The sequence below is a fragment of the Suricata suricatta genome, chromosome 8 (assembly GCF_006229205.1).
Source record: "Suricata suricatta isolate VVHF042 chromosome 8, meerkat_22Aug2017_6uvM2_HiC, whole genome shotgun sequence".
Classification (NCBI taxonomy): Eukaryota; Metazoa; Chordata; class Mammalia; order Carnivora; family Herpestidae; genus Suricata; species Suricata suricatta.
This window is the reverse complement of record NC_043707.1, coordinates 11,985,748-11,993,077: the sequence shown is the minus strand read 5'-3', so window position 1 is coordinate 11,993,077 and position 7,330 is coordinate 11,985,748. Positions and strand designations below refer to the sequence as shown.

Here is a 7,330-nt window from a genome sequence, read left to right as displayed (position 1 = left end):
ATTTTGATTGGGGTCAGAATAATGGTTCAGTGTGAGGGGGTGTTGATTAGGAAGGAATGTAGGAAAAGCGGCTCAGTAGCTGGTAGCGTTCTATACCTGGATCTGGTGCTAATTAAATGGGTTCTCCACACACATTTTAAAATGCACTAAGCTGGATGCTCAAGGTGGTTGTACTTTGCTCTAGAAAAGTTATATCTTAAGTAAAAATTTTAAATAGAGGATAAATAAACAATAAGTCTGAGTAATAAATAATGAGTGTGCCATTTCCTGGGAACAGACAAGGTGAAGGGCAAGGCCCCGTGGCTGGAATGTGGCAAAGAGACCTGCTCTGGACGGCCAAGACCTCGCCGTGTTCCTCCCGCAGCCCCAGACCCACAGGCCTTGCCTTCTCCTCTCCGTCCCCTTCCTCCCCATCTCCGACCCCTGTACACTTAGGAACACCCTAGACCAAGAGGCTCTGGGCCCCGGGCCAAACCCACCCAACTGACAACCTACAAAATAAAGGGCGGTGAAAACGCAGGATGGAGGTATCGGGCACCAGCAGCTTGGCTAGAACGGATCCGGTGAATCCAGCAGAATGCCCGAGAGATCCCTGTTGGTTCTCCCTGGATCCTAGCGCTCTTTTCCTGATCGTTTATTTTACAGTACTCGTCACCATTTGCAACCGTTTAATTATTTGCTCCGTATTGGCCTCCCTGGCCATACCGGAAGGTACCCGGTCGCTCTCATGAACTGCTTTGCCAGCCTCCTTCCTATTGTCCGGTACCTGCCCCTCCCCACCACGGTCGGCAGCCAGAGGGTTCCCGTGGAAAGCAAGACAGCTGCACCCCCCACCCCTGCACAGGACCTGCCATGGCCTCCCCACCATGCTTAGTACACAGCCGGACCAGAGAGGATCCAGCAAGCCCATTCCTGTGTCTGCACCCGCAAGAATTGACCTCAGAGACCTGAACAGATCTCTGCATCCCTATGTGCACAGCAGCATTATTCCCCAGAGCCAAGAAATGGAAGCAATCCAAAGGTCTGCCCACAGATGAATAAACCAAACGTGGCATCTGCCTACGATGGAAGATTACTCAGCCTTAAAAAGGAAAGAAGTTTTAACACGGACTCTGAGCATTGAAGATGCTGTGTTAAATGAGATGAGGCAGTCAAAGAAGGGCCAATGTCGTGTGAGTTCCAGAGTAGTCAGATTTATGGAGACGGGGCATAGAGGGTGGTAGGCAGCGGCTGCGGGGAGGGGAGGGGTGGGAAGTTCATGTTTCATGGATGTGGAATTGGAGTTCCACAAGAGGAAAGCACTCTAGGCATGGATGTGGTAAGATCTGCCCCCAACAGTGCGGATGTACTTAGTGCCAAAGAACCGTCCCCTTAAAAAAAATGCTCAAGATGCTTGGGGCGCCCAGTGGTGCAGTTGATTAAGCATCCGACTGTGGCTCAGGTCATGATCTCGAGGTTCGTGAGTTCCAGCCCCATGTTGGGTTCCGGGCTCACAGCTCACAGCCTGGAGCCTGCTTTGGATTCCGTGTCCCTCTCTCTCTCTGCCCCTCCCCTGCTCACTGTCTGTCTGTCTGTCTCTCTCTCTCAAAAATAAATATTTCGTTGTGTGTATTTTGCCACAGTAAAGGAAATTAGAATAAAAGAAGCAAAATAGAACAATTTTAAGAAATCCTACAAGGGCCCTGTCCATCTTCAGTGTCATCTTGCACCTCTTTGTCCTCTGTCCCTGTTCAGCATACACACAGAGGGCTCTCTGTTTCTTGAACATGCCAAGCTCCTTCCCACCTCCTGCTGAGCCCTCTGCCTGGGGCCCTCTTCCTTCAGATCTTCAAGTGGCCCTTGCTTCCCCTCACTCAGAGCTCAAAGTCACCTTCTCACAGAGGCCTTCCCTAATTAACTTGCCCTGAGGCGCCCCATGCCCTCTAATGTATCACCTGCGTTATTTTCCTGATGGCATTTAACACTACCTGAAAACTCTTAATTGGCTCTTCCCTCCTCCTAGAATGAGCACGAGCTCGTCTTCCTCCACGAACTCACTCAGCAAATATTTATGGAGCACCAGGCAGCGTCCTGGCCAGGACCCAGCAAACCATCCCCAGCCCTTTGTTTCTGCAAATGAGGTCTGGTTGGAACACAGTGCCATACATTTCTTTATGCCTGTTTCTGAGTAGTTCCAACAGAGACAGACACATTTGGGGACCAGAGAAACCTGCTGGGCTCTCCAAGGCCAGATCTGATAGGGTCTCCCAGGCCACAGCAGGGGACATGGCTTATTCTTGGAGTGCGGCAGGAAGTCCTGGGAGGGGACTGAGCGGAAAAGCGGGGTGACTTGAATTAAGCAGAAGAGAGCGGGGGAGGGGCAGAGAATCCCAAGCAGGCTTTGCACGGTCAGCGCAGAACTGGATGCGGGACTCGAACTCACGAACCATGAGATCATGTGCTGAGCCGAAATCAAGATTCGGACGCTTAATCCACTGAGCCACCCAGGCGCCCCTTGAGTTAGGTTTTATCTTTTTTTTATTTAACTTTTTTAAACATTTATTTATTTTTGAGAGACAGAGACAGATCATGAGCAGGGGAGGGGCAGAGAGAGAGGGACACACAGAATTAGAAGCAGACTCCAGGCTCTGAGCTGTCAGCACAGAGCTCTGTGCAGGGCTCCAACCCACAAACTGTGAGATCATGACCTGAGCCGAAGTTGGACGCTCAACCGACTGAGCCACCTAGGCACCCCTTGAGTTAGGTTTTAATAGGTCGCTCTGGCTGCTGGATGGTGAATAGATTGTGGGCTTGGCAGCGAGAGGGGCCACAGAAGCAGAGTGTAGTAAGATCAAGGCAAAACAGGGCTGTGAATAACGGGTTCCTATCAGGCTTGACTGCAAAGTGGAGCCAGGGTCCTGTTTCCCCGAAATGACAAAATGAAGTGACTGGACTGTCGTGTTCAGAAAGAAATCCTTTATCTGAAGCTCTGGACGCGTGCTGGGAATCAACACGGCTCCTCCGAGCTTCCCGGAGGGAGACAGGTGTCCCCTGGTACTGATATCATCTCAAACTGGAAATTTTCTACAATTTTAGAGAACCAAATTTCTCAATGAGGAAGAAAGGAGAAGTCAGTCAAAAAAGGAGATGACTTTGGTACCTTACAGTGCAGAGTTTCCTGGGGGAGAAATCTTGTTTTCCTGTTCGCTTTGCAATTAGTGTTGTTGTGTCTGTTACCCAGCCTGAAGAATGGCCGGGCAGAGTGTTTCCTCTCTTGGCCTAAACTAATTTCTGCTTACTCACAATTAAGGATCACTTACTGCATTTTGTTGTCCTGACCTGTCCTGGCAGTGTGGGTGAAAAACTGGGAACCATTTGTATTGGTTCCAGCGTTTGCCAGGGACAAGATGCCAGGACCCGTGTGCCTCAGGGTGATATTCTCATCGTCAGATGTCTCCGCATAGGCGGACCTGCTGCCGGTGCCAATATGGTGTGTGACATCACCACCCCGGTGCATCAATCCCAGAATCGGCCTGAGAACACAGGGTCCTTTATAACCAAATCCTTTCTCTGCAGGGCTCAGAGCTGGAACGTTTTCTGCTTGCTGTGTTGGAACTTTGTCCGCAAACAGCTTCACGGAGATACGGCCCAAGGCCTGGCCCCCTACGGCAGGGGTGATCATGGCGGGGTGGTGCAGGTGGCTCTGGGGGGGCCGCTTCTGCTCAAGGATTTTGTTTTTTAAAGAATGGTGGCAGGTGTCTTTAAAAATGGGAAGTAATAGTCTCAAATATGAATCTAATAATTGGGAAGTTAGGCTGCCAGTATTTAAACCTACGATACATAAATTGTAGATTCAACTTAGAAACGTGCGAGGGGAACATAGTTCTTAGAAGTGCTTTTAGGAGCGAGGCGCCTGGGCGGCCAGTTGGTTAAGCGTCCGACTCTTGGTTTCAGCTCAGGTCAAGATCTCACAGTTCATGAGTTGGAGCCCCAGGTAGGGCTCTGCTCTGACAGCATGGAGTCTGCTTGGGAATCCGTTTCCCTCTCTCTCTGCCCCTCCCCTGCTCCCTCTCTATCTCTCTTTCTCAAAAATAAGTAAAAAAATTAATAAAAAGATTGTCTTAAGAGAAACACAAGTAAGACACTTGAAGATCACTAAACAAGATCTTTTGTCCGTCTCCTGAGCAGTAACCACATACCAGGCAAAACACTCAAAATCAAAACCGCCGGGGTCCCTGCTCTCACGGAGATAATGTCTAGTCAGTAAGAAATAAATAAAAACAGAGGAGCAAAAAAGCCCGTTTCAGGAATTGATGCTTTGAAACACATAATACAGGTCAGCCTTGAAAAGCACAGGGATTAGGGGCATCACACCCCACCCCACCCCCTGCACAGTTGAAAATCTGCGCATAACTTTCAATTCCTCCAAAAGTTAACTACCAATAACCTACTATTGACCAGAGCCTTGCCAATAACATAAACTGTTGATAAACGTAGATTTTTGTATGTTGTGTGTATTATATACTGTATTCTTACAATAAAGGGAGCTAGAGAAAAGAAAACTTTAAGAAAATCAGGGGCACCTCAGTGGCTCAGTTGGTTAAGTGTCTGGCTCTTTATTACAGCTCAAGAGATCAAGCCCCGGTGTCGGGCTTTGTGCTGACAGTGTGGAGCCTGCTTGGGATTCTCTCTCTCTCTCTCTCTCTCTCTCTCCCTCTCTCTCTCTCCCTCTCTGTCTCTCCCTCTCTCTCTCTCTCTCTCTCTCTGCCTCTCCTGAGCTCGCCCTCTCTCTCTCTCTCTCTCTCAAAATAAATAAGTAAACATTAAAAAAAGAAAATTAAAAAAAATCATAAGGAACAGAAAATACACTTACAGCACTGTACCACATTTACAGATAAAAGTCTGCATGTAAGTGGACCTGCACAGTTCAGACCCCTGTTATTCAAGGGTCACCTGTGAATAGTTGTCTACAGAAAGTTCCTTGGGAGGGGGAGGGTTGAGTGTTGAGGGCAGAGGGGCAGATGAGTTAGTCAAGGTAAATCTCACAGGGGAGGTGATATTTGAGTTGAGACCTGAATGACAAGGGTGTCAGCAGCCAGAAAATCTGGGGACGAGAGCTTCAGGTTTAGGAAACAGGAAGTACAAAGGCCCTGTGGCAGGAACAAGCTTGGTACGTTCCAGGAACGAAAAGAAGCGGTGTATAGTGACCCAAGGGGAGTGTTGGAAAGCTAGGCTGGGAACGTGTAGGCTGTACTAGAGAGTCTGAATTTTATTCTCAAGACAGTAGAAATCCTTTAGAAGAGAGTTTTTCAACCTCCACCCTACTGACATTTGGTCCAGATAAGTCTTTGTTGGGGGAGGGGAGATGCTGTCCTGAGCAGTGCAGCATGTTTGGAAGAATCCCTGTCCTCTACTCACTAAATGCCAGTAGCAGCCTACCCCACGCCTAGTGGTGACGACCAAACATTGCCAATTTCCCCTCTGGGTGGATGTGTCCCTAGAAAGGGATGCTACACAGCCACCAGAAATGGTGATACAGATCTACATGTTGAGCAGGAAAATACTCCTGACCCCGGCGAGCCATGGCAGGTCGAACACCTTTTATGTCTCCTGCCTCCCATAGCCTCGCTGAGATGACCATTGAGGAATAAGAAAGGCTTCAGTTAATGAGACCCGGAGAACAGGAGAGGAAACAATGTCAGATGAGGAATGGGGACCCAAAGCTGGCAGACGGCAAACAAGGGCTGAGTGGGTGGGCACAATGCAAGAGGGCGGCCAGCAAGCACTAAGCGAAGCCCTACCCTAGAGGCCAGAGGAGTCCGAGACACAGGTTACACGTGGAGGGCTCCGTGGAAGGCAGTACAAGGAGAGCCTGGATTCCTTCCACCCCACAGAGCCCGTGACTGACTACACCTTCTCCAACCACAGCACAAGACGGGAGGCATTAGTGAGACTGTACTTGGGAAGGGGCACAGCGTGGGGAGGAGTGGGTGATAGAACTCAAGACAGGAGGATTACGTGAGAGGGCGCCTGGGAGAGGGGAGACCCCCAAGCCCCCGCTCCCGCTCGGCTCCCACAGTGAGGACACTCAGGCTAAGATCTCTGGAAAGTCGAGGTTGGCTACGTCACGCTGCAGTAACAAAACCCCCTGAAACTCAGGACTTCCAAACAGGGAAGGTCCGTTATTTGTTCCAGCTTCATGTCCTTGTGGGCTGTATTTACTCAGTCTGTTGGAGCAGCTGAGGTCTCAAAGGTGGATGATCACCACGCCGAAGGGAAAAGAGAGGTCCAGAGGGTCCCAAGGTGGTCATTAAATGCTCCGGCTTGGAGCGACGCCTATCATTTTTTAGGTGAAATTCACATAGTGTAAAATTCGCGACTTATTTATTTATTTATTTAGAGCACGCAAGTGGGGAAGATGGGCAGAGGGAGAGGGAGGGAGAGAATCTTAAGTAGGCTCCATGCTCAGCTCAGAGCCCGACCTGGGGCTCCATCCCATGACCCTAGGATCATGAGCTGAGCCAGAAATCAAGAGGCAGACACTCTACTGACTGAGCCACCCAAGTGCCCCCAAATTTCAGGACGCTTGGGTGCCTCAGTAGGTTAAGCATCCACCTCCAGCTTAGGTCATGATCTCACAGTTTGTGGGTTCAAGCCCCACGTTGGGCTCTGTGCTGACAGCTAGAAGCCTGGAGCCTGCTTCCGATTCTGTCTCCCTCTCTCTCTCTGCCCCTCCCCTGTTCACACTGTCTCTCTCTCTTTTGAAAATAAATAAACAGTAAAACATTTTTATAAAAAAAAGCACAATTCTCGGGGCACCTGGCCATCTCGTTCAGAAGAGCGTGTGACTCTTGATCTTAGAGGTGTAAGTTCAAACCCCACATTGGGTGTAGAGACTACTTAAAATTTTTAAATCTTACAAGCAAACAGTTTCCTGGTCTTTAGTACCTTCACAATATTCTGTAACCCCCACCTTCTTTTAGTTCAAAACATTGTGATCACCCCAGAAAAAGTCCTGTACTCATAAACAGTTGCTCCCTAGATCCCCAGATCCCTCTCCTGTGGCCTCTGGCATACATCCGTCTGCAACATTATGTCTTTGGATGGACCTGTTCCAGATCGTTTACATATATTAACCTTCGTTACTTGTGGATTCCATATTTCTGAATTTGCCTACTCTCTAAAATTTATTTGTGATCTCACAATCAAGACTTGTGGCTACTTTCACGGTCCACGCAAAAACTTTGAGCTGCTTAACACGCATGTTCCCAGCCCAGGTCGAAGAATGCAAGGCTCCTTTTCTTTCAGCTCTCAGACTCTAAACAAGTATCTTGTGGTGGTATATTTGGTG

General features: G+C 49.1%; 1 pseudogene; it reads right to left on the bottom strand.

Annotated features, from left to right (window-relative positions):
- Positions 1-3,295: 3,295 nt before the first annotated feature.
- On the bottom strand, positions 3,296-3,661 carry LOC115300216 (annotated as a pseudogene).
- Positions 3,662-7,330: the final 3,669 nt, after the last annotated feature.